This window comes from Ictidomys tridecemlineatus, chromosome X, assembly GCF_052094955.1.
Source record: "Ictidomys tridecemlineatus isolate mIctTri1 chromosome X, mIctTri1.hap1, whole genome shotgun sequence".
In the NCBI taxonomy this organism is placed as follows: domain Eukaryota; kingdom Metazoa; phylum Chordata; class Mammalia; order Rodentia; family Sciuridae; genus Ictidomys; species Ictidomys tridecemlineatus.
This window is the reverse complement of record NC_135493.1, coordinates 82596132-82619910: the sequence shown is the minus strand read 5'-3', so window position 1 is coordinate 82619910 and position 23779 is coordinate 82596132.

The window sequence follows — 23779 nt, the reverse complement described above, 5'->3', positions numbered from 1 at the left end:
TCACTGCAACTTACTTTTAAAATGGACATTTTCTCTCTCTTCTTCTCCTCCCAGCACCTCCCTAATCTCTCCCTTCCCTAATCTTGGGGAAAATAGGATTATCACTATTTCTCACCCTAGGCAGAGTTATCTGTCCTTGAGCACACACCATCCATAAGAATAAATTAATCCAGACTTTGGGGATGGCACCAGAAGAACTCAGAAATAACTATCTTCCACATTAACAAGTGAATTACAACTCCAACAGAGAACACGTGGAATGTGGCCTTTGAATCACCTCTTTAAAAGCCTACTGATGTACAGAATCACAACCTTTGGGACAGAAGTCTCCTGTGTTTTTCCTTTCCTAGCAAAGCAATAGACCTTTTCTTTTTCTCAAAACCAAATCCTTATTATTGGATTGGCAGCAGGGAAAAGAACTGAGCTTTCAGCAATGTCTAAAATGTTGCCAGGCACAGTGGCACATCCCTGTAATCCCAGCAGCTCCAAAGGCTAATGCAGGAGGATTGCAAGTTCAAAGCCAGCCTCAACAATGAGCAAGATGCTAACCAACTTGGTGAGACCCTGTCTCTAAATAAAATACAAAATAGGGCTGGAGATGTGGCTTAATTGTTGAATGCCCCTGAGTTCAATCCCCAGTACTCCTTCCCCACAAAAGTAAAATGTTAAGTATACTTCCATGGGTGATCTGAAAATAACCATTACTATGAGCAATTCAGATAAATATAAATCAGACAAATTTTTATAAATGTTTTGTCAGTTTTTAGAAAAACAACCAATGTTTTCCTATAAAGGTTCATTAATGAATGCTGATCCAAATAGCAATGATAACCTGGCCTGTTGATGAATATAAACAGGACTTTTATGTGGACTGTAGTCAACAGATTATAAAAAAAAAATCAAAAACCCTTACCTGATTATTTGTAGTACATAAGCTGCTTCTGTTTTCCTACTTATATATATTGAATACTTAAAACTGTAGCTTTTAAGTCACTTTGTTTTTACTGGCAAACCTTGTAAGATTCAAAGGTAAAAATCTTGGACATTTCATACCCCCAACATATTTTTGATAAGTGTGTAATACTTATACCCATATATGAATTCATGATTTGTCTGGAGTATGAATATGTGAATATATATCTTAATTTTTCAAGTATTCAGAAACTTACAAATGAGACTATAAATGTAGACACAGATAATTAAAATTAAAATTAAAATTATTGTTAATAGCCAAATTATGGATGGATCTAGCCCAGATACTCATCAAAAGATGAATGGATTAAGAAAATGTGTGGGGCTGGAGTTGTGGCTCAGTGGTAGAGTGATTTCCTAGCATGTGTGAGGCACTGGGTTCAATTCTTAGCACCACATATAATAAACAAATAAATAAGTAAAGGTCCATCAATAACTAATAAAAAATTTATTTTTTAATTTTATTTTTTTTGTAGTTGTAGATGGACAGATGCCTTTTTAAAAAATTTTTTTTATTGGTTGTTCACAACATTACAAAGCTCTTGACATATCATATTTCATACATTAGATTCAAGTGGGTTATGAACTCCCAATTTTTACCCCAAATGCAGATTGCAGAATCACGTCGGTTACACATCCACAATCTTACATAATGCCCTATTAGTAACTATTGTATTCCAGATGCCTTTATTTTATTTATAATAAGAATAGAACCCAGTGCCTCATTCCTGCTAAGCAAGTGCTCTGCCACTGGGGTTACAGGTGTGTGCCACCACGCCTGTAGACATTGGCTTTTGAGATTTGTTTTAAGTTTATTTGTTTGTTTTCTCCACCATTCCTGTGTTAGAAAAGGTCCATGTTTTTATAGGCTTTAAATTTATGATTGCTAAAAATAAAATGAATGTTAATTACCCTTCAGTGAAAAAAAGATTGGAAAGCCTGGTTTTATTTGATTCCAAAATATTTTATGTAAACATATATCAGTTCTTTTGATATTCTAAAGTTATAATTAAGTGTTATTGTCATATCATATTTCTTATAAAACAACTCAGGTAATTACAATATCAGCACATGCTTTATTGCCTCTCAGAGCTGTTAAATGGATGTTCTGCTCTATCTGATGTTAATAGTCTATTTTGCATCAGTTAAATGTGGAGCTGTTCTCACTAGAAAAAGTGATTATGATTTTTTGCTATAAATGTAGCTTTCTCATTCTAATATTTCATCATTTATATTTTTTAGGATTTGTATTATTTTACATGTTTTCACTTTTAGTTACTTAAGATATAGCATAATAATGAGTTTTGTTTTCTGAAAAACTTTTTAAAGAAGATTTTATGTATGTATCTCCTATTAATAATGAGGCATAATGGGTAATGAGTATTGGATTTAAAGGACTATTTTTTCCCCCAAAAGAAATGTGAACTTGAGAACTTCTTGTATGCCATTAGATAGCACTAGAGGTTAGAGAATAACTATTTTGTTACAAGTGAGCACATTTGAAAATTTTCGGGAAAAGAAATTGAGGTAAAAGAATATTAAAAATATTCTATACTTCTGATTTGCTTAAATAATGTTTAAATTTTAGAAAAATTTAAAGGATTCCTTAAAATAGTGATCTGCTTCGACAATGTTTACAAAGAACTGCCTTAAAGAACAAAGATTTTATGTTTTTTTCTGTTTTTAGATTTTTGATTGCTTAAGAAAATTAAGTTTTTATATAAGGCTTATTTAAAACTTTATTTGTTCCAAATTCTCTGTTTGGTTTACAATTCTAGTTAAATTAACTACTTTTTACAATGTTATGCTGTTTTATTGATGTGAATTTCATTAACTTTTAAAAATCTGGTTATCCCAATATAATGTTTATTTTCTCAACATGTAACAGGGTTCTGAGAAACTGATGTGATTCCATTTTTTAAAATAAATAACAGCAGATTCTACCTCAAGGCCTGTCCTAAGGAAGGGGGCATAATCCCTGTCCTTGGAAAAACCCACAGAGCCTTTCTAGGCAGATAACCACCCTGCTGAATTGTTTGTCTGAAAATAACAGGAGATATCTGCGGCACCAGGTGTCCCTGACTCAATTAGGCTAGGTGAAGACCTATAGCAACCCCCTAGCAACCACCAATCAGCATGAGACAGGGAAAATACCTGGGATGCCAGATGACCCCCCAGTAGTTTTGGTGGTTGATAACATGTTGTTTAGCACGTACACCCCTCATGGCTTAAACCAATCAGTTCAAATGAATCCCCCTCTTGTACTAACCAATCACCCCTACCCAACTTGTTCCCAACAGTGAATGTGCTAATTGAAGTGGTACCCCCTTTCTCCACAGAAAAGCCTTCTTCACCATTGCTGATTTTAGGACTGTCAGCAAAAGAGTCCATTGTAGATAAACTTCCTATTTTCATGTCACCCTGTTTACTTGGCCACTGGCCAAGGAGATACCAGCACTCCAGATGCTGGACACCCCCTTACTAGTTTTTTGCAAACATGTATCTAGTATAGTACTTTGAAGAAATGTGCAAACAAGGCCTCTGGCCTTGAGCTGGGGCTTCACAGAGATGCCTACATTTCTAAGATAAGAGAAGTTACCAATTGGGCTCCATGGTAACAGCTGGCAGGGGGAAAAAAGAAAGGGGAGAAGAGGCTCTCCCCTTCTCAGGTGTTGTCCTTGAAGGGTTAACTTGCACAGAACAGTGAAAGCAAAAGCTGCTTTTATGTGAACTTCTGCAGACTGTTAACTTCTGAGCCCCTGTCCTTACACACTGGGTATAAAACTCTGAAACTCCCTGAACTCGGGGTTCAGGGGATTGATTGATTACAGCAAAGGCTGTACCCTCTGAACCTGGCTGAAGCCAAATAAAACTGTTTTCTGCTCTTTGGTGCTTTGCCTCCTTTGTCCCTACAACATTTTTGGTGACTATGAAGGGACCGAGGAGGTAAGGAAGGCTATTCTGCCTCTCTTGTCTCAGGGGACAGGCTTCCCTGGGGTGATGGGGGACAGCGGTCCCCTTGATGTGCCCAGGCCACTCTTGGCCTGAAGGAGGATCCACTCACCCAGCGCCCTGAGGCTGCCACCCCAGAGCACAATGGAACCTACAGGCAGCAGGAACCAGAATTAGGGTTTTGGACACTGCCCATCTGAACAGGTAGGACCCGGGTCCTTTTGGTTTTGCAGCCCACCTGACTTCCCCTTCGAGGCCTAAGCGGGTGGAAGAGAGGCTTGATCACCCTCTGTTGGGTCCGGAGTACCTCCAAAGTGGTTGGAGCTCAAATGGACCCGGACCCGGGGAGTTGCCGGAGTAGTCTCTGTTCGGGGTCAGCGAGCAGAGGGGAAACCGTGACTCCCTTTTCTCTTTGGTTTGGAATTGTTGGAATTTGGGTGGTATAGAAATTCTGTCCTGGCCATGTCTGTTTCAAAGTGTGTAAAAGTGTGTGAATGAGATGAACAAAGAGAAGGGTTCTGACCCAACCCGGGGGCTGAAGCGAGTGCAGAGTCCTGATCCGCGGTTCTGTGGCACCTCATACAGTCTATGGTGGAATTTCACCAACCAACGTCTAGGTGAAAGCTCCAGGTCGGGGGTTGATACAGACCCACAAGGCTAAGGGGGCCCTAAGTCCCTGCGAGGGGAACAGTCAGAGATGGGTGAAGTGAGTCTTGTCCTAAATGTATTTTGTTCTAAGTGTGTGACACCAATGCAGGGTGGAATATGGGAGGCACACTAAGGAAACTGAGCCTTCTGAAATGTGTGTTAGAAACCTTTAGGAAGGTTTTCCTGGTAACTGTGGAGGTGAAACTTACTCCACAAAGGTTGCACATTCTGTGACTTAGAGTGGCCCACCCAAGATGTGGGATGGCCACCAGACGGATCTTTAGATGAGAGAGTCACTGCTGAGGTCCTTTTGATTGTTGTTGGAACCCCTGAACCAATTCTCTTATATTGATTGCTGGCAAGGGATAGTACAGAAACAGCCCCCTTGGTTGAGAGCCTGTCTAGATGGACAGTCCAGTCTGATGTTAGCCAGGAGCATAGTGGTCTCTACGACCCAGTGGAAAGCAGCTAAACAGAAAAGACAGGAAAGGAAACAGTTTTCCCCGTGAGCCAGAAGAGGACCCAGGACCTTTTGTGTCACTCTACCCAACTTTTCCAAGACCACTGGGACAACAGACTGTCCCCTCAGCTCCCTTGTCCTCAGAGGCAACAAATGAAGGCCCCCCAATACTGGCTACTCCTTCCTCTGCGATGTCCTCAGAGCCAAAGGCTTCCTGGAACCAAAGACTCTTTCACCTCCAAAGATAAAGGTGGGAGATTTGTCCCAAGACCAGAGCCACAACTCAGATGAGAGCACTCCAGATGCCCCTGCAAGGGACTAAAGGACCTGCCCATGTTGACCAGAGGGAAACACCTGAGGGAGACAAGGCAGTTTTGTGTGCCAGCCTTTCACCACCATTGAGCTCATAAGCTGGAAAAACCATACTCCCTCCTACCCGGAGAAACCCTGGGCCATGACTGATCTGATGCAGCCCATTATCCAGACCTAGGATGGGGCCCAACAAAAAAGAAGGTCTAAAGATAAAGAAATGTCAAGAAGCCCTCATAAAAAGTCTAAAAGAATTTTTTAAAAAAAGAGAGAGAGAGAAAGAGAAAGTAAAACACATTGTCTGTGGGCTGGGGATGTGGCTCAAGCGGTAGCTCACTCGCCTGGCATGCGTGCGGCCCGGATTCGATCCTCAGCACCACATACAGACAAAGATGTTGTGTCCGCCAAATACTAAAAATAAATAAATATTAAAATTCTCTCTCTCTCTCCTTCTTTCTCACTCTCTCTCACTCTTTCTTTAAAAAAAAAAAAAAAAAACCACATTGTGCCCAAGAGTTAAAAGGAATCAGAGCCAGCCCTGAGCCCTAGCCTAAGCCAAGTGCATCTGCAGACAAACAGCTGAGATAAACCTCCCGCTACTTTAGCATCTCCCACTCGCACCCTCGATAGCCCTGAACATTTCTCTGGGCCCCACATCTGCCTAAGGCCCCTCTGCCCTATGAAACTGGCAGCAATGATCAAAAGAGATGTGCCCAACTGACTCAGAGCTGAATGTCCAAGCCACCGCGGCTACCGCCCCTCTCCTTGCCCAGAGGTTTCCGGGAGAGGAGGGGCACCATACAAACATTGCTGCCGCAGTGCAAGTTTGTCAGTAAAGAAATGCACAGACGCAAGCAACAGGTGATCAATGCAGCCTTTGTGGGACAGGCTTAGAGAGCCATTTGCCAAAAATTACAATCCTAGAGGACTTTACTGAGGAGTGTGCCAGTGAGCTGATTAAGGTGGCCACCACAGTTTTCATCAATCGAGATCTAGAGACTCAAAGACAGGTAGACCAGAAAGATAAAGAGGAGGATGGATCTCCTTACAGGTGCCCTCACCACAAACCCAGAGGTAACTCAAAGGGGAGTCTCACTAGCGCAAAGCCAATGGTACAAATGTTTATAAGGAAAAAAAGCCTGGCTAAAAAAAAAGGGGAAGCCTCTAATGGCCCCGGCAGATAAGTACCTACTGCCATGCTCAAATGCTAAGACTTGAACAGAGAAGGAGTGAATGTTTTCCCTCAAGCCTTTGGCCCCAGCCCCTCCTTTCAGTTTCTTCCCACTTGCTCAGAAGTCAATGATTGACGAATATGGCAGGGGTCCCACAGACACACACAACTGCATCTGATGCAGGAGACCCAGCGCCTCAGGAGGGCTCAGCTGCTGCAAGCCCCAAATGAACCAGGAATATGTTCATGTTAACAGCCAGTAGTGGACCATAGGGTGCTCACTCCAAAAGGACATGCCACCCTGGGGCTAAGCCACATGCTGTGAGCCACCAGCAGGAAGGGCCACAAAGCCCCATGCCCCCAGGCATATTGAACAAAAACACAGGCGGGGCAGCCACTATATATAATTAGGACAGGCTCCCACCTAGCAGGAGGAGAAAGCCACTCAGACAAAGAGCAACACCTAGGTGGACACAATGTGACTGCCACACCAGGACCTGCACAGGACCACACCACTGCCCTCCAACCTTGACAGACAGCCCACAGTGAGATTTGCATAGGTGCCTTTTACACAAATGATGTCCCAGGTCATCAGAATCTGCTAAGATTTACATTAGATTTTAGAGTTGGAGAATCCTAACAGCCAAGATCCTGCACTGGGAGATAACAAAATAATTCCTGCATCTTAAAGCGCCAGAGGCTCTATGTACGCCTCCTTTCCCTAAAAGACATATAATTGACTTAAAAACCCTTATCTATCAAGAAAAAGGTCAGATACTTTGGTTACCATGACCCAGCAACAGAACAGAACAACCACTGGGCCTCAAAAGAAACAGGAGATCTGCTCAATTCCAGTCCCTTTTACCTGCCATCAGACTAGAGAACTCTTGGGGGCTACTGGGTTCAGCCATATATGATCCCCAACTTTCTGTTATGACAAAAACCACTCTATGAAGCCACAAAGTGGGGAGAATGGGATCCTCTAATATGGGGGTCAACTAAGCAAAAGGCCTTTGAGGACTTTAAACAAGCACTCACCAGTGCACCTGGATTAGGGCTCCCTGATTGTGTCCTCATTGTGACCTCACAAGCCTTTCTTTCTGTATTTCCATGATCAGTCTGGCGTGGCTATAGGATTTTGACTCAGATGCTGGGGACATGGTACCGTCCAGTGGCCTATTTGTCCAAATAGCTGGACTCTGTAGCCCAGGGCTGGCCACCTTGTTTACGGGTCCTTGCAGCCACAGCTCTTCTGGTGTTGGAAGCTGATAAACTGGCCATGGGACAAGAACTGGTTGTCAGAATTCCTCATTCAATTTTGACATTGTTAAAATATAAAGGACACTATTGGTTGACTAATGAAAGAAGTCAAACATCAGGGCATGTTATGTGAAAACCCACGTATCCACGTTGAGGTCCTCAGAACTCTAAACCCAGCAACTTTGCTGCCCATTGGACCTGGAAAACCTGATCACAAATGTGTTGAGGTCGTTCTGGTCCAGCAGACCAGACCCAACAGACCAACCTCTCAAGGACACTGATGCATACTAACCATATGCAAAATATATCTCATCTTTTATAAAACTGCTTCACAGATGGAAGCAGTTTTATAAAAGATGAGATATGTTTTACTGGATATGCAATGGTCACTCTGGACTCCAATGTCGAGGCAGAACCTCTGCCTCAGGGAACTTCAACACAAAAAGTAAAATTTATTGCTTTGACTCAAGCACCTCAGTTGACATCAGGAGTCTATGTGGATATTTACATAGACTCAAAATATGCGTTCGCTACCCTTCATGTTAATAGGACTTATGTAGGCTAATTAACTCAGGAGAAAAAAAAGCAGGGGACATGATGGATGGACAAGAAATTCTTAAACTTTTGGATGCACTGTGGGGTCCCAGGAAGATTGTGATTATATATTGCCAAGATCATCGAAAGGGAAATACTGTGGTTTCACAGGGCGACCAGAGAGCTGACACAGAGGCCAGGTTAGCTGTCTGCAAGAAACGGGAAGAAAATCCAGTCCCAGGTTTAAATGCTGCCCGTCTGCCTGGCCGACCATCTAATAGAATGGGAGCCAACATACTCTCAACATGAAAGTAAGTGATTTAAAACTGAAAAAGAAAATTTTCTCCCAAGTGGATGGTGGAGATTTTCTGATGGCCAGCATAGCCATCCTGGAGATTCTAGCCCCAGCCTTTATCAGATAATTCCGCAGGAAAATATGTTGGACATATAACACTTGAGACAGTTCTGAGTAGACATTTCTATGTCCCCTGGCTCACAAGAATCATCTGGATGATCTGCAAACAATGTGAGGTTTGTGCTCACAATAATTTTTGTCAGGGGCCAAAGCTTCCACCAGGAATCCAAACTATAGGAGGAGCACCTTTTGAAGACTTGGAAGTAAACTTCACTGAACTACCATGCTCACGGGGCTATAAATAACTTTTGGGTTTTGTGTGTTCCCACTCTGACTAGGTGGAAGCCTTTCCCACCCACACTGAAAAGGCTAGGGAAATACTAGGATGCTTCTCTGGGAAATTATTCCCAGATTTGGTGTCCCAATAACTATTGGCTCAGACAATGGGCCAGCGTTTGGGCAGAAGTGATATGATTACTGACCAAGAGTATAAACTCAGATGAAAGTTACGTATTGCCTATAGGCTGCAGAGTTCTGGTAAAGTTCAAAGGATGAACAGGACGTTAAGGCTCAATTGGGTAAGCTGTGTCAGGAGACTCAGTTACATTGTGATGAATTTCTCCCTATTACACTGTTGAGGATTAGATCCACTCCCACTAGGAGGACTGGATTCTTTTCTTTTGAGATAATATATGGGAGCCCCCCCCCACCCCTACCTTACTAGAGGACTACAGGGAGACTTAACAGAGATAGGAGAATTAACCCTGAGATGACAGCTTCAGGCCTTAGGGAAAACTTTACAGGTTCTCAAACAATGGGTTAGAGAAAGATTGCCAGTAAGTTTGACCACAGGTGCACACTCCTTCAAGCCTGGAGATTGAGTCTGGGTCAAAGAATGAAATATTCAACCCTTGAACTTCTTTGGAAGGGCCCTTTCACTGTTATTTTATCCACCCCAACTGCAGTCAAGTTTGCAGAGATAGGTCCCTGGATTCATTACACCAGACTCACGCCTGCAGCTGAAGACTGGGAGTGCTCTCCAGATGCTGCTACGCCCTTGAAGTTGACCATCCTGAAGAAAAAGGAGCACCGGAGAAGCTTGAGGACCAGAAGGACAACAGCCCTGCTCCAGTCACTCCGGAAGCTGACTGGTCTACACATGGCCAAAGCTTGAGGAGACTATGGCCCTGTTTCAGCCACACTGGAGGGACTGGCTGATCAATGCCCCGTGAAAGATAAACTTCCCACCAGGACTAATGAACTCTTTCAATCCCTAAGATAGTTCTTATACTATAACACATTGCCACCCCTTACTTCTAGATATGTATACAATTCTCTGTTTGGTTTTTGCTACTGGTTTGATAACAGTAACTCCTAGTAACTGGACTCTGGGTAACAAAATTTCACTTATATATTTTTTTATCTTGCTTATATAAGTTTTCTAGGATTTGTTTGGTGTTATTAGTTTGGCTTTGTTAATTCATGCTGTTTAACCTATACTAACCAAAATGGTAGTCTATTTAGTTTGGTTTCCTTTGATAACCTTAAGGGATTCTGCCCTACTCCTATTCCAACCATGGAGATCATGTGAACCATGTGCCAAGCCACTATAAGAGGTGGTAAAACATATATTTAGGACCTGTCCCACCAGAGGAATGCTATAAATGGATGAGTGTTTGGAAAGGAAAAAGAGGTCCATTGGAAAGAAACTTGATTTAGGAAGTGACCAATTTTGGGGTGAAGGTAACTGGCCAGCCCAGAGGATTATTGCCACTTATGCTCCAGATATCTGGGCACAAAATGGCAGTTGGAGCTCTAGAACTCCTATTTACATGTTAAACAGAATTATTCACTTACAAGCTGTACTAGAAATTATTAATAATCAGACTGCCACAGCCTTTGACCTCCTAGCCACACAACAGACCAAATGCGAGTGGCTAACTATCAAAACCGCTTGTCATTAGATTACCTACTGGCTGAGGAAAAAGAAGTATATGGAGAGTTCAACAGCTCAGATTGTTACATCCAAATGGATGACAATAGACAAGCAGTTAAGAATACAACCAACAACACAAGAGAACTAGCACATATACTCCTTCATACCTAGAAGGGCATTAAAGTTTGGGTACCAAACATGCTTTTGGAAGATGGTTTTCAACTCTTGGTAGATTTTAAAGCTTAACTGGTGTTAATGGGTATTCTGCTGCTAACTTGTTTATTGCTCCCATGTTTGGCTCCACTGTGCATTAAAACTATTGGGTCCACTGTAGAAGCTGCTGTTGAAAAGATGACAAAAACTAAGGTTTTGACATTGTATAGGCTTTAAGCCAAGGCAATGGTAATGATACTCTTAAATTTAAAGGACTAAATTATGGGGGAGCATCATTAAAGGGGGGGATTGAAGTGGCATCCCCTTTCTCCACAGAAAAGCCCTCTTCACCATGGCTGATTTTAGGACAGTCAGCAAAAGAGTCCATTGTAGATAATCTTCCTATTTTCATGTCACTCTGTTTACTTGGCCACTGGCCAAGAAGGTACCAGCACTCCAGGTGCTGGACACTCCCTTACTAGTTTTTTTGCAAACATGTATCCAGTATAGTACTTTAAAGAAATGTGCAAACAAGGTCTCTGGCCTTGAGCTGGGCTTCACAGAGATGTCTACATTTCTAAGATAAGAGAAGTTACCAATTGGGCTCTATGGTAACAGCTGGCAGGGGGAAAAAAGAAAGGGGAGAAGAGGCTCTCCCCTTCTCAGGTGTTGTCCTTGAAGGGTTAACTTGCACAGAACAGTGAAAGCAAAAGCTGCTTTTATGTGAACTTCTGCAGACTGTTAACTTCTGAGCCCCTGTCCTTACACACTGGGTATAAAACTCTGAAACTCCCTGAACTCGGGGTTCAGGGGATTGATTGATTACAGCAAAGGCTGTACCCTCTGAACCTGGCTGAAGCCAAATAAAACTGTTTCCTGCTATCTTTGGTGTTTTGCCTTCTTTGTCCCTACAACATAATCAGTGTTAAAAGTTGTTTGATTTTCCCGCGGTATGGAATGATTTGCTGTGTGATGCTGTGACGCATAGAGTATCCCCAAAAAACCTATAAAATCTCACTGAACAAAGGACGGGACTGGGATTCACTCCCTGGGACAACTGCATTGGGAATGGTTGTGAGTCCAACCTCGAACTTGCATAAAGACTCTTGTGTGATTGCATCGGATTCAGCTCCTGGAGGTCTATTGGGGGTCCCACGAATCTGGCATTACAGTTCCACTTTATGGTTTGAATACAGCCCTTGTTGCTCTGCCACTGCAACTTAATTATTCATTTATTTATGTTATCAGGGATGAACCCAGGGGTCCTTAACCACTGAGCCACATCCCAGCCCATTTGTATTTTTAGAGACTGGGTCTTGCTGAGTTGTTTAGGGCCTCATTAAAGTTACTGAGGCTAGCTTTGAACTCACAATGCTCTTATCTCAGGCTCCAGAGCCACTGGGATTACAGGCATGCACCTCAGCACCAGGCTTTGTAATTGATTTTAAAAATGAACATGTTTCTTTCTCTTCCTTTGACCCTGTGCCTCCCTAATTTCTCCCCCTTCCTAATCTTGGGGAAACAGGATTATCTTCCCCATTTTAGGCAGATTTATCTGTCCTTGAGTACAAACCCACCATTGGAACAAAGTAATCCAGACTTTGGGGATGGTATGAGAAGATCTTGAAGTGGGCACCCCCTTTCTCCACAGAAAAGCACTCTTCGCCATGGCTGATTTTGGGACTGTCAGCAAATGAGTCTCTGCAAAAGAGTCCAATGTAGATAAACTTCCTATTTTCGTGTCACCCTGTTTTACTTGGCCACTGACCAAGAAGATACCAGCACTCCAGGTGCTGGACACCCCCTTACTAGTTTTTCACAAAAGTATCTGGTATAGTACTTTGAAGAAATGTGCAAACAAGGCCTCTGGCCTTGAGCAGGGCTTCACAGAGATGTCTACATTTTTAAGATAAGTTACAAATGGGCTCCATGGTAACAGCTGGCAGGGGGAGGAAAGAAAGGGGAGAAGAAGCGCTCCCCTTCTCAGGTGTTGTCCTTGAAGAGTTAACTTGCCCAGAACAGTGAAAGAAAAAGCTGCTTTTATGTGAACTTCTGCAGACTGTGAACTTCTGAGCCCCTCCCCTTTCACGCTGGGTATAAAACTCTGAAACTCCCTGAACTCGGGGTTCAGGGGATTGATTGATTACAGCAAAAGCTGTACCCTCTGAACCTGGCTGAAGCCAAATAAAACAGTTTCCTGCTATCTTAGGTGCCTTGCCTCGTTTGTCCCTACAACAATCTCAGAAATTACTCTCTCTCAAATTAACAATTGAATTACAACTCCAACCGAGAACACAGGTGCAATGTAGCCTTTGAATCACCTCTTCAAAAGCCCCCTGTTTCTGCTTATGGGCAGAATCACAGCCTCCAGATAGGAGTCCCTTGTGTTTCTCCTTTGCTAGCAAAACAATAAACCTTTTCCTTTTTGTCAAAACTGAAGCTGGAATTAGACAGGCAGTCAGTTTAGATAGGTAAATTGACTCAGGTTGGATCTAGGAGGCCAAGAGTTAAGTCTGGGAAATAGGAGTCTGACCCCTGAGGGACTGAAATGTTAACCCCTTCAAGGCCTTCCTCCACTCTTATCAAGAACCTGCCCCTGCTCCAACCTGTTGCGAAGGTAACCTGTCCCAGGAATTGCCCTTCCCTACAGGAAGTTATAAAGTTGTTAATTAACATGTCCCAGGCTGCTCCATCCAGTCATTCTCCTGTCCATCTGCTTTTCATCTTTTGGCCATCCCACTGAGCATCTTCTAGGCCTAGTCATGTATGCAGAAAGGAGAAAGATAAGAGGAAGAGAGCAGGAGAACAAGGAAGCCTAGGACATACAAAAAGTCAAAACACCCACACTTCTTGGGATTCTAGGATACCAGCTATGGCCCCCCTCTCCCTCCCAGGAGAAGTCTATGTTACCCCTTTTAATGTTATACTTCAGAGACAAGCTTTGGATTACAAACATGCTGCAAATGCAATGATTTTGCTAAGTTATCAAATACTCTATGTAATAATAATAACTTATGTAGTGTTTGTAATCACTTTAGTTTACATGAGCCACGTCCCTGGATTTAATAAGGAACAACCTTGCTTTATTCATACTCCCATCTTGAGATAAATTTGAAATTAGAGATTTTAATGTGAGATATGTATAAGAATGGCTGTTTTAAAGAAGTTATCTTAGTTATACTGTTTATATTGTGACTTAGTTTATAAAATACATTTGAAATGTATATATGTGTGCATTATTACTGGTAAATAAACATTAATTCTTGTAGTCTGTATTCAAGGTTTTTACAATTCTCATGGTGTATACATTAAAATTCTAAAGGCATTGTAAAATGTAATTCTGAAAATGAGATGCTTTCTTCCCAAATTGTAATTATCTTCGGTAAAAGGATCTGTTTTGTAAGGGTCCAGCGAAGAGACCACTAAGAGACCGACTCAAACAATAGTGAAAGGGGGTTTATTGAGGATCCAGTGTGCTGGGGCTCCAGGCTCACTCAAGAAGGGAGAGCAGCCAACAGCCCCAAGCAGGGGTTGAGCTGTGCTTAAGTACACTTTTTGGGGAGGGCAGGGGCTTTGCATACATCAGAACAAATCATCATGAGGCGCGGGAAAATCAAACAACCACTCACAAACATGATTAGTACATTCATTGGCAGGAACAGGTCGGGCTGGAGTGATAGGTCATTCCTAAGGAGGGGGATACATTCAAACTGATTGGTTTGGGCCCTGAGGTGCCTACGTGCCTAGCTGCACAGGGTCCAAGTTGTTAAACAACTAAGTGGTCAGGGGGGATTATTTAATGGGCAGTCCCGGGAATTGTCCTAACAGCTACAGGAATTTCAGGCTTTGAGTGTAGCATAGAGACTTAACCTGGTCCTTTACATTTTAACTCAGGCTTTGCAGCTTAGAAACTTTACAATACCCAGTCCTTTACATTTTAACTTCAATTTCTTTTATCCTTTCAGTTTGATGCCAACCTTTGACAGAACTACTGGTACAGACAAGTTTGTTTTCTTTGATTAAATAAAAGTTATAGTGTTACTGAGAAAGGGCTCCCAAAAGAGCTAAGGGGCCCAAGGGAAGCCATGATGGTCCTAGGTCACTGGTTCTTATAATCAAGCAGGAAAGATTTTAGACGTGTCACTCAAGAGTAGCATGCATGAGTTTATAAGAACATATGGAAAAAGAAAAAAAGGGACACTCACAGAAACAGAGTGGGTCCTCTCAGAGAGGAGGATAACACACTCTTAGCCTATTTTATTAGGAGTCTCAGAGAAGTTTCACTGCAGTGTGGCTGGGCACAAAATCACGAGCCACTCAGAGCCTTGTAGATTCAAACAGCAAGTCTTTATTCCCCAACTGTCACCGGCACTCTACACGCACGTTCTGGGGAAAATCCACACTTCCACTGGGCTCTGCATCCCAAAATACTCTCTGAATCCCACGAGAACTCAATGGGAACTCAAGAAATGGGCGCCTGAGGCAGCAGGATACTCCCTATTCCCAGCAGGATACACCCTAAACCTGGACCCACCCTGATCCAGCAGGATCCTCCCTAAACCCGGGTCCACCCTGGTCCTTGAGCAGGGTCACCATACTCAAACATTCATGCAATGTCCCTGCAAATGACCTGGGTCCAAGGCAAGCCCATTTCCACAATGAAGAGTCCTCCCTCTAAGCAACATGGGGTAGGCTGACAAGGAAATTGCCATGCGTCATTCTTACTTAGCTATGGCTCTCAGCAGTCCACCTCTTGACTTTTAACTGACAGCAAGATTGCATTAGATTTCCAAGTTCCCACAATGCAGGGTAAAGATCGAAGGCAACTCTGGGTCATTTTGGCCCATACTGACCAAATTCTAGTTGGGATTTGTTCTTTCAGAGTTCATGGCTAAGGGGCTTTGCTCCTAATAATCACATCTCCCTGAATTTTGGTATCTGGTCTGTGTAAAGTCACAAAAGTACCCCCTTTTTTTGAAGAGGTGACTTGTGTTCTCCTTTTCAATAGAGCCTTTTGGGACTGCAATATTCCTGCAGATAAGTTGTTTTTGAAAGAATGTAACATATCTTATTGACTTAACAGGCCAAGCGGCAGGTCAGTCTTTTTTTTTTTTTTAAGAAAACACGGGCTGGAATGTGGCTCAAGCGGTAGCACGCTCGTCTAGCATGCGTGCGGCCTGGGTTCGATCCTCAGCAGCACCACATACCAACAAAGATGTTGTGTTAAAATTCTCTCTCTCTCTGTCCCCCTCTCTCACTCTCTCTTAAAAAAAAAAAGTTTAAAAAAAAAAAAAGAAAACACATAAATATCAGTATTGTAGGCTTAGTTTATAGTATTATCCCCTTAACTGTATGTTCCCACCACTCTTGTCTGTCTGTTCCCTATCCATAAGACTATAGATTATGCTTCTTAATTGAAATCTACTATATTTTTATCACTTTTATTTGTGTTTTGCATTTTTCTTACCTGTCAAAAATTCTTAACACTGGGATTCTGGGTAGGCTTAGCTTAATGACTACTGTTTCTAAACTTTTTGTTGCTTAAATTTGGTTTTAAAATGGGTCTTTTTAATAACAGATCAGATCATACATGAGATAAGATCTTATCAGAGATTGCCATCATGTTCTAGGGTCTTATGTCTCTGCATGAGAGGATTTCATGCAAGACTAAAAAAAGTATAGCAAAGTTTATTATAAGACAAAGAAGAGGCGTGGGGTAATACTGCTGGTTATTAATGATTAGTTCTGCTTTCTCACACACTGAAGTTTGAACATTAGAAAAGCATGCTGAGGTCTGGGGATGTGGCTCAAGCGGTAGCGCGCTCGCCTAGCATGCGTGCGGCCCGGGTTCGATCCTCAGCAGCACCACATACCAACAAAGATGTTGTGTCCGCCGAGAACTAAGAAAAAATAAATAAATGTTAAAATTCTCTCTTTCTCTCTCTGTTCCCCCTCTCTCTCACTCTCTCTTTAAAAAAAAAAAGAAAGAAAAGAAAAGCATGCTGAGGTAGACATATAAAGCAAGGTTTATTTAAAAAGTAGTAACAGGCCATAACTGGTATCCTGGTATTCCAAGAAGTGAGGTCGTCCTGCCCTTTTTATACATTCTATACTTTCTTTGTTTTTCCACCTTCTTCCCCCTTATCTGTCTCCTTCCTAAGTACCTGACTAGACCTAGGAGAAGACCCAGGTGGGATGGAGAAACGGTGAGAAGCAGATGGGCAGAGGAAAGGGCCAAATGGTGTGATCCTGGCAGGAATCAGCCCAGGAGACATTAATTAACAACTTTTACAATTCCTGGGACTGGTTACCTTAGCAACAAGAGCAGGGGCAGGTGGAGGAAGGGCTCTAAAGGTATTAACATTTCAGTTCCTCAGGGGGCAGTCTCCAACTTCCCAGACCCAAACTGTTCCCCATTCTCTTGATTCAACCAAATGGCATATTTACATTGACTTCTGGTCTTTTGCCGCAGGGGGTAGCACTCTCAAGGGAAAGAGTAGATTCTTTCATAGAGGGGAGTGAGAAGTCACTTTTTTGTGTCCCAGCTTTTGTTGGGGTAGGACGGAGATTGTTAAAGGTACAAAAGTATCACCTCTTGGCTAATAGTAACAACCTAAGGGCAACTCTTTGTCATCTTGCCTTGCCTGAGGGGTTCCATTGAATAGCTTTACAGAATTTATGGGTGGTGGATTCCAGTCTTAATCACCCTATTTTTCTATCTGGGAATCTCTGGTCTGTGTTGTTTTTGCAGGATCTTATTTAGGATGTGTTAGCAATCTTTGTCTTCCCCTAAATTTATTTATTTTTCTTCTACTGTAAGAGAAATAGTTTATAGGGCTGAGATCAGGCAAGGGTCCTGAAACACTATTTTATAAGAATTTGAGGCACCACTGAGACAGGTCTGTTGATTAAACTAATTTGTTCTGTACTAAATATTTTCTTAAACTCCTGACCCACTGCTCATGTCTAACTGCTGCCTAACTTTTTGATGCTGACTCATGGCTATCACTTCCCCTCTGGAAGGGAAACAGATCAAATAAAGAGACAAAGTTCCTGCAACATGAGACTAAACCATTTGATAAATATTCAGTAATGTGTACAGAGGAAATTGTTCAGAGTAGGGGGGTTCCATAAAATGGAGTTGATCCTATTAAAATTAAAAACAAGGCTGGGAAGTTATAGTTTCTATGCATGAGTACCTAACACTAAAATCTGTCTCTAGGCAGAGATGTTAAATATTTTGGACTTTGCCAACTTCCATAATTTATAATGGTACTTTTGGGAAAAAGAAAGTGGTCCTCAATGTAATCTACCCATTGATCCAATAATAAACAGTGAGCTAGATGACACATAACATTAATTATTGTAGACAGCCCCACTTAAATTTAAAGCCACAACCTTACAAATTTCCTGAAAAATTGCTTTTCTGCAACTAAAGTTTTCTCATGCTGAGAAGGGAAAACAAGGAACTGGGGGGGAAAAAAAGCCTAAGCAGAGGACTTCATGGTTTGAAAAAAAAAATAGAATTATAACATATTCTTTAGCTACTACAACCCAGCTAAGTCTACATATGTATATTTCCTAGCTTTGGTTTCTGTAGGGAAGGTGGAGACAGTGATACTGCCGGTTATCAGTGATGAGTCCTGCTTCATCACATGTTGAAGTATGAACATTAGAGAAGCATGCCAACACAAGCACATAAGGCAGGATTTATTTAATAGGGGGTAACATAGACCTCTCCCTGGAGGAAGAAGGGGGCCATAGCTGCTACCCTGGAATCCCAAGAAACAAGGCATTCTGTCCTTTTTATAGTTCTTAGGCTTCCTATGTTCTCCTCCCCTTATCTCTCTCCTTCCTGCCTCTGTGACTAGGCCCTGGAGATACTTGGTGGCATAGCCAAAAGGTGGGAAACAGGTGGGCTGAAGAGAGAAGGGCAGAATGGAGCAGCCCAGGACACATTAATTAACAAGTTAATTAATAGCTCCTTGTAGGGAGGAGCAATTCCTAGGAAAATTTGGAGCTGGGGCAGGTTCTTGAAAAGGGTGGAGGAAGGGCTCTGAAGGAATTAACATTTCAATCCCTCTGGAGACTGACTCCAACTTCCCTGACTCACTCAAAATTGGCCTCCTTCATCCAACCTGAGTCAATTTACCTATCTATACTGACTGCCTGTCTAATTCTGGCTTTAATAGTTTAGCTATCTTCCTAGTTTGGGCCAAACTGTGATTAAATATGTAATACCAGATTTTTGGGACCCCAATAGACCTCCAGGAGCTGAATCTGATGCAATCACACAAGAGTCTTTATTGCAAGCTCAAGCCTGGACTCACAACCATTTTAAAAGCAGCAGTCCCAAGGAGTGAGTCCCGGTCCTTTGTTCAGTGAGATTTTATAGGTTTTTGTAGGATACTCTCTGTGTCACAGCATCACACAGCAAATCATTCCACACCGTGGGAAAGTCAAACAACAACTCTTAACTGTTGTTTGACTGGCAGGAACAAGTTGGGTAGGGGTGATTGGTTAGTACAAGAAGGAGATTCCTTTGAACTGATTGGTTTAAGCCATGAGGGGTGTATGTGCTGAACTACATGGTTTCCCCACATGTTATCAATCACTGAGACTACTGGGGGGTCATCTGGCATCCCAGGTATTTTTCCTGTCTCATGCTGATTGGTGTTTGCTTGGGTCCTCACTTAGCATAACTGAGCCAAAGACACCAGGCGCCACAGATCTCTCCTATTATTTGCAGACAAACAACTCAGCAGGGTGGGTATGTGCCTAAGAGTGCTCTGTGTGTTTTTACAAGGACAAGGGTCACACTCCCTCCCTCTGGACAGGCCTTTAGGTAGAAGCAGTTTTCAAAAATGGAGTCACATCAGTTTCTCAAAATACATTTTTTCTTTTTATAGAATTTATTTTTTATGTGAGTGGATGACTAAAATTCAGTCCATAAGAACCCCAGCAGCACTTCTGGCCTGGGTGCCATTAAACAAATGGTTGAATATCCATCAATTATATACTTGATGTTAAAAGTTTTTTTTTCTTATTTAATCTGTAAGTCAAAGTCACCTAAAAGCAAACGATGTCTTTGTCTATGAGGTGAATTTCTTGGAGACAGCATATTGTTGGGTCTTGTGCACTATGCTAAGTACCATACACATATTTACTATGTGAGTGATATGTTATCTCTGTATTTGAAGCCAGATTTAAAGATAGGTAGGTAAATCGAGTCTAATATCTAGCAAGATAAATAAAATGGAGGCCATCATAGAGAATGGAGTCCAGAAACCAGAGCAGCACTTGGGGAAATTGAAATCTTAATGTGCCCAAGGCCCCTGAACCCACTCTAAGGAACTGTTAATGAAACACCTCGGGCTGGGCATGTGGCTCAAGTGGTAGCGTGCTCGCCTGGCATGCGTGCAGCCTGGGTTCGATCCTCAGCACCACATACAAACAAGAGGTTGTGTCCGCTGATAACTAAAAAATAAATATTAAAATTCTCTCTCTCTCTCTCTCCCTCTCTCTTAAAAAAAAAAAATGAAACAGCTTCCAGCAAACAGGGAAGTGCTAATCAAAAGCCACCCCAAGGCCCTTCAGCCCACCTATCTCCCACATTTCGGGTCTTCCTGTTACCGCTGTTGACCAGTGACGAGTTCTTGCTCCCCGATGTTGAAGAATAACACCAAAGAAGCACGCCGAGGCAAGGTCAGAGTAGAGATTAGAAATTTATTAAAGGACAGCAGAAAAGACTTCTCCTGGAGGAAGAAGGGGACCCAGAAGGTGGAATCCGTGGAAGTGCAGTTGTTTCCCCTTTTTATAGTTTTGGTGATGGAATGTAGGTTGGAAGGCCCGAGGGGTGGGACACCGGTGGGCCAAAAGGGCAGAAAGGACTTTTGGGATGGGCTTATCACTTCTCTGGGATGGGCCATCTCCAAATCTGTTGGGGGCTGTTCATTAACACTTCTTTGAGGTGGACTTTGGCCTAGGGCCTTTTCGGGACTTCACTAACATTCCATGAATTGTCCTGAGTTTTCCCTGAGTCATTCCCAGCATGGCCTCCATTTTAGATTTCACTCGGTATTAGACCCGATTTACCTAACTACACTGACTACCTAACTTTAAATCTGGCTTCATTCCCACCTGCATTCTATCACTGCAAGACAAAGGGAAACAAAAGACATGAATGTGGGAAAACTAAGAGAAGACTTTAGCTATAAAAAGGGAAGACTTCCCCCTTCCACGGATTCCACCTTTCAGGTCCCCTTCTTCCTCTGTAAAGAAGTCTTTTCAATGGTAAACAGCAGTAAAAGATTGCATCCTCCTGGCCACCTCAGAAGGGCTTTGAGAAGGGTTCCTTTGATGTATGTGGAAACTCCATTGTGTGCTGCTTAAAGTCCACTTTATCTGATATGAAGATAGAAACCCCTGCTTGTTTATGTGATCTATTACTGTACATTCCTCTTTTTGTCCAACGTCAATCCATGAAAACTGATTTTTTTCAGTTCCAACAGAAATCCACTCATTCCAAGCCTTTGATGCATTTTTTCTATACAACATAGGATTTGTAGGTCACAAGGAGAAATTGCATCATGTGATGTCCAGTCTTGTTTATCTCACTGGTTTTACTGTTTCCCCCACCCACTGTAAGGGGGGTCCGGCGGATCATCGGAGGGAGAGACCACACAAGAGACTTACTCCATGCAATTGGCAAAAGGGGATTTATTGGGGATCCATTCCAGCGCGCTGGGACTCTGTGCTCACTCAAGAAGGGAGAGCAGCCCAGAGCCCAGAGCAAAGGTCAAGCAGAGCTTAAGTACACTTTTTGGAGAGGGCGGTGGGCTTTGCATACATCAGAACAAATCATCATGAGGCGCGGGGAAACTGAACAACAACTCTGAGATGTGATTGGCAAATTCATTGGTGGGAACAGCTCGGGCAGGGGTGATTGGTCATTCCTAAGCGGGGTACACATTCAAACTGATTGGTTCGGGCCCTGTGACAAACTGCACAGGGCCCTAGGCTAAATGGCCAGTAGGGTGTTGTCTTAATTATCTCAGGAATCTGGGCGTAACAGTGGAACTCAATAATACCTAATCTTTTACATTTTAATTCAAGCCTTCCAGCTTAGAAACTTTACCCTTTCACCACACAGTCATTTCTCACATTTTGGAAGCAAAACCAGTGCCTTTCCTTATGCCTTCCTCATAGTCATTTCATATCTCCCTTTGTAGTTAAGTCACATCTTCAGGTCTTCAACCTTAAGCAGTTTATTAAATTATTTCTTCCAAGAAAATATGGTAATTTCCCTAAGAGGCTATCTAGTATTTAACATTTCCTCCACCTTGACAAAACTATTCTTTTTTTCTTATAAGGCTGTACACTATTCACTTGTAAAATGATTAACAGTGGCTTTTTGGAGCAGTGTGAAGAATCATAAAGAATGACCTCTGAACCAATCCAGGCCTATGTGTGGCTATATCCCTACATATAGTACACATGCGCCATTGCCATGGCTGTTGGGAAAAGTATAATGGCAGCCGCACCCAGAGAAAAACCCCAACATGGCGCCTAAGGACCTTCTCTTCCTACTTTCTCCTTTCTTTTTTTTACTGGCGCGAAAAGTTCTCGCGGGTGTGAACTCTCCCGCAGGTGCCAATTTCAAATCTTGCTGGCGGGGAACCTTAACCCCAATAAGAACTAATTCCTGGGGCTGGGGATGTGGCTCAAGCGGTAGCACGCTCACCTGGCATGCGTGTGGCCCGGGTTTGATCTTCAGCACCACATACAAACAAAGATGTTGTATCCGCCGAAAACTAAAAAACAAATATTAAAAAAAAAAAAACTAATTCCTGGGCTCTGGAACTGATATCTGGGAGAATTTGCCAATAAACGGGTGGCCTGCCATTTATCTAAGCCCTGCCATCTCTCCTTAGATCTATATAAGCACACAGCCTTTTGCAATAAAATTGGAATTCTCCCGGGTGAATTGTCTTGAGTGGAGGATTCTTTCAATGGCTACTGTGTTAAGAGGAAGAGGGCTATAGGAGATGCTAAAGGAAGATAAAATCAAGGTGAAGAATAAATTGCAGACAGGATCTGCAAGGTTGTCTGCTAAACCTGCTCCTCTATTGCCAGAACTTGAACCTAAAATAATCCTTGCAAGGGTAAAGAAGTTACTCAAAGGAAAAAAATTAAAAAGCTGATGTTGGCAAAGATAGGAATACCCTACAGAAAATGGAGATGCCAAAACAGATCAGGCACCAAAAGCTGAAGGTGCTGGAGATGTCAAGTAAAGTGTGTGCATTTTTTTTAAATAATTGTGAACTTCCAGTGACTCTATGGTTTGAAATAATATTTTTTATCAAAAAATTTTAAAAATATAGAATTTCGTTTTATTTTTAAGCTATGTGGTTAGCATATGGACCACTTCATTGCTGTTTTTTTGTTTGTTCGTTTTTAGTGGAAGGAATGTATGTAAGTAATAAAATGTCTCCAAAGCTGGATTGATGTGGAGGAAAACACTTGTGATTTCTAGTTTATTTTTTGTACTGGCAATTGAACCCAGGTGTGCACTACCATTGAGACAGAGCCTCATTCCATATATTTTTTTCATTTTTAAAAATTTTGTTTACTATTCCTGGGAGATGCAGTTTATTTACACAAATTACCATAAGGGTAAGGGGAACACACAGAGTTAATCAGCTATCTGTAGGGGATGGATTACTTTTGCAAAAAATAAGAATCTCCAACACAGAGGACAGTGGTGAGTTTCTCACTACCCTCCCCAATGATCCCAACATGCAATAATGCCAGGCAGTGGCCCCTGGGCATGAAGTGGTGGGAACTAATGTAAGGAAGAGAAAGCCACAAACCACAGAAATTTTAAAGAACCCCTTCCCCCACACTCCATACATACTTGATAAATAATAGGATTACAAGGTGATCAATACAATAAATCTCCTCAGGGCCCCTGCTGGACTGAGCTCACTTTATACTTATCCAGGGCAGGAAGCTATTGTCCCTATGGTG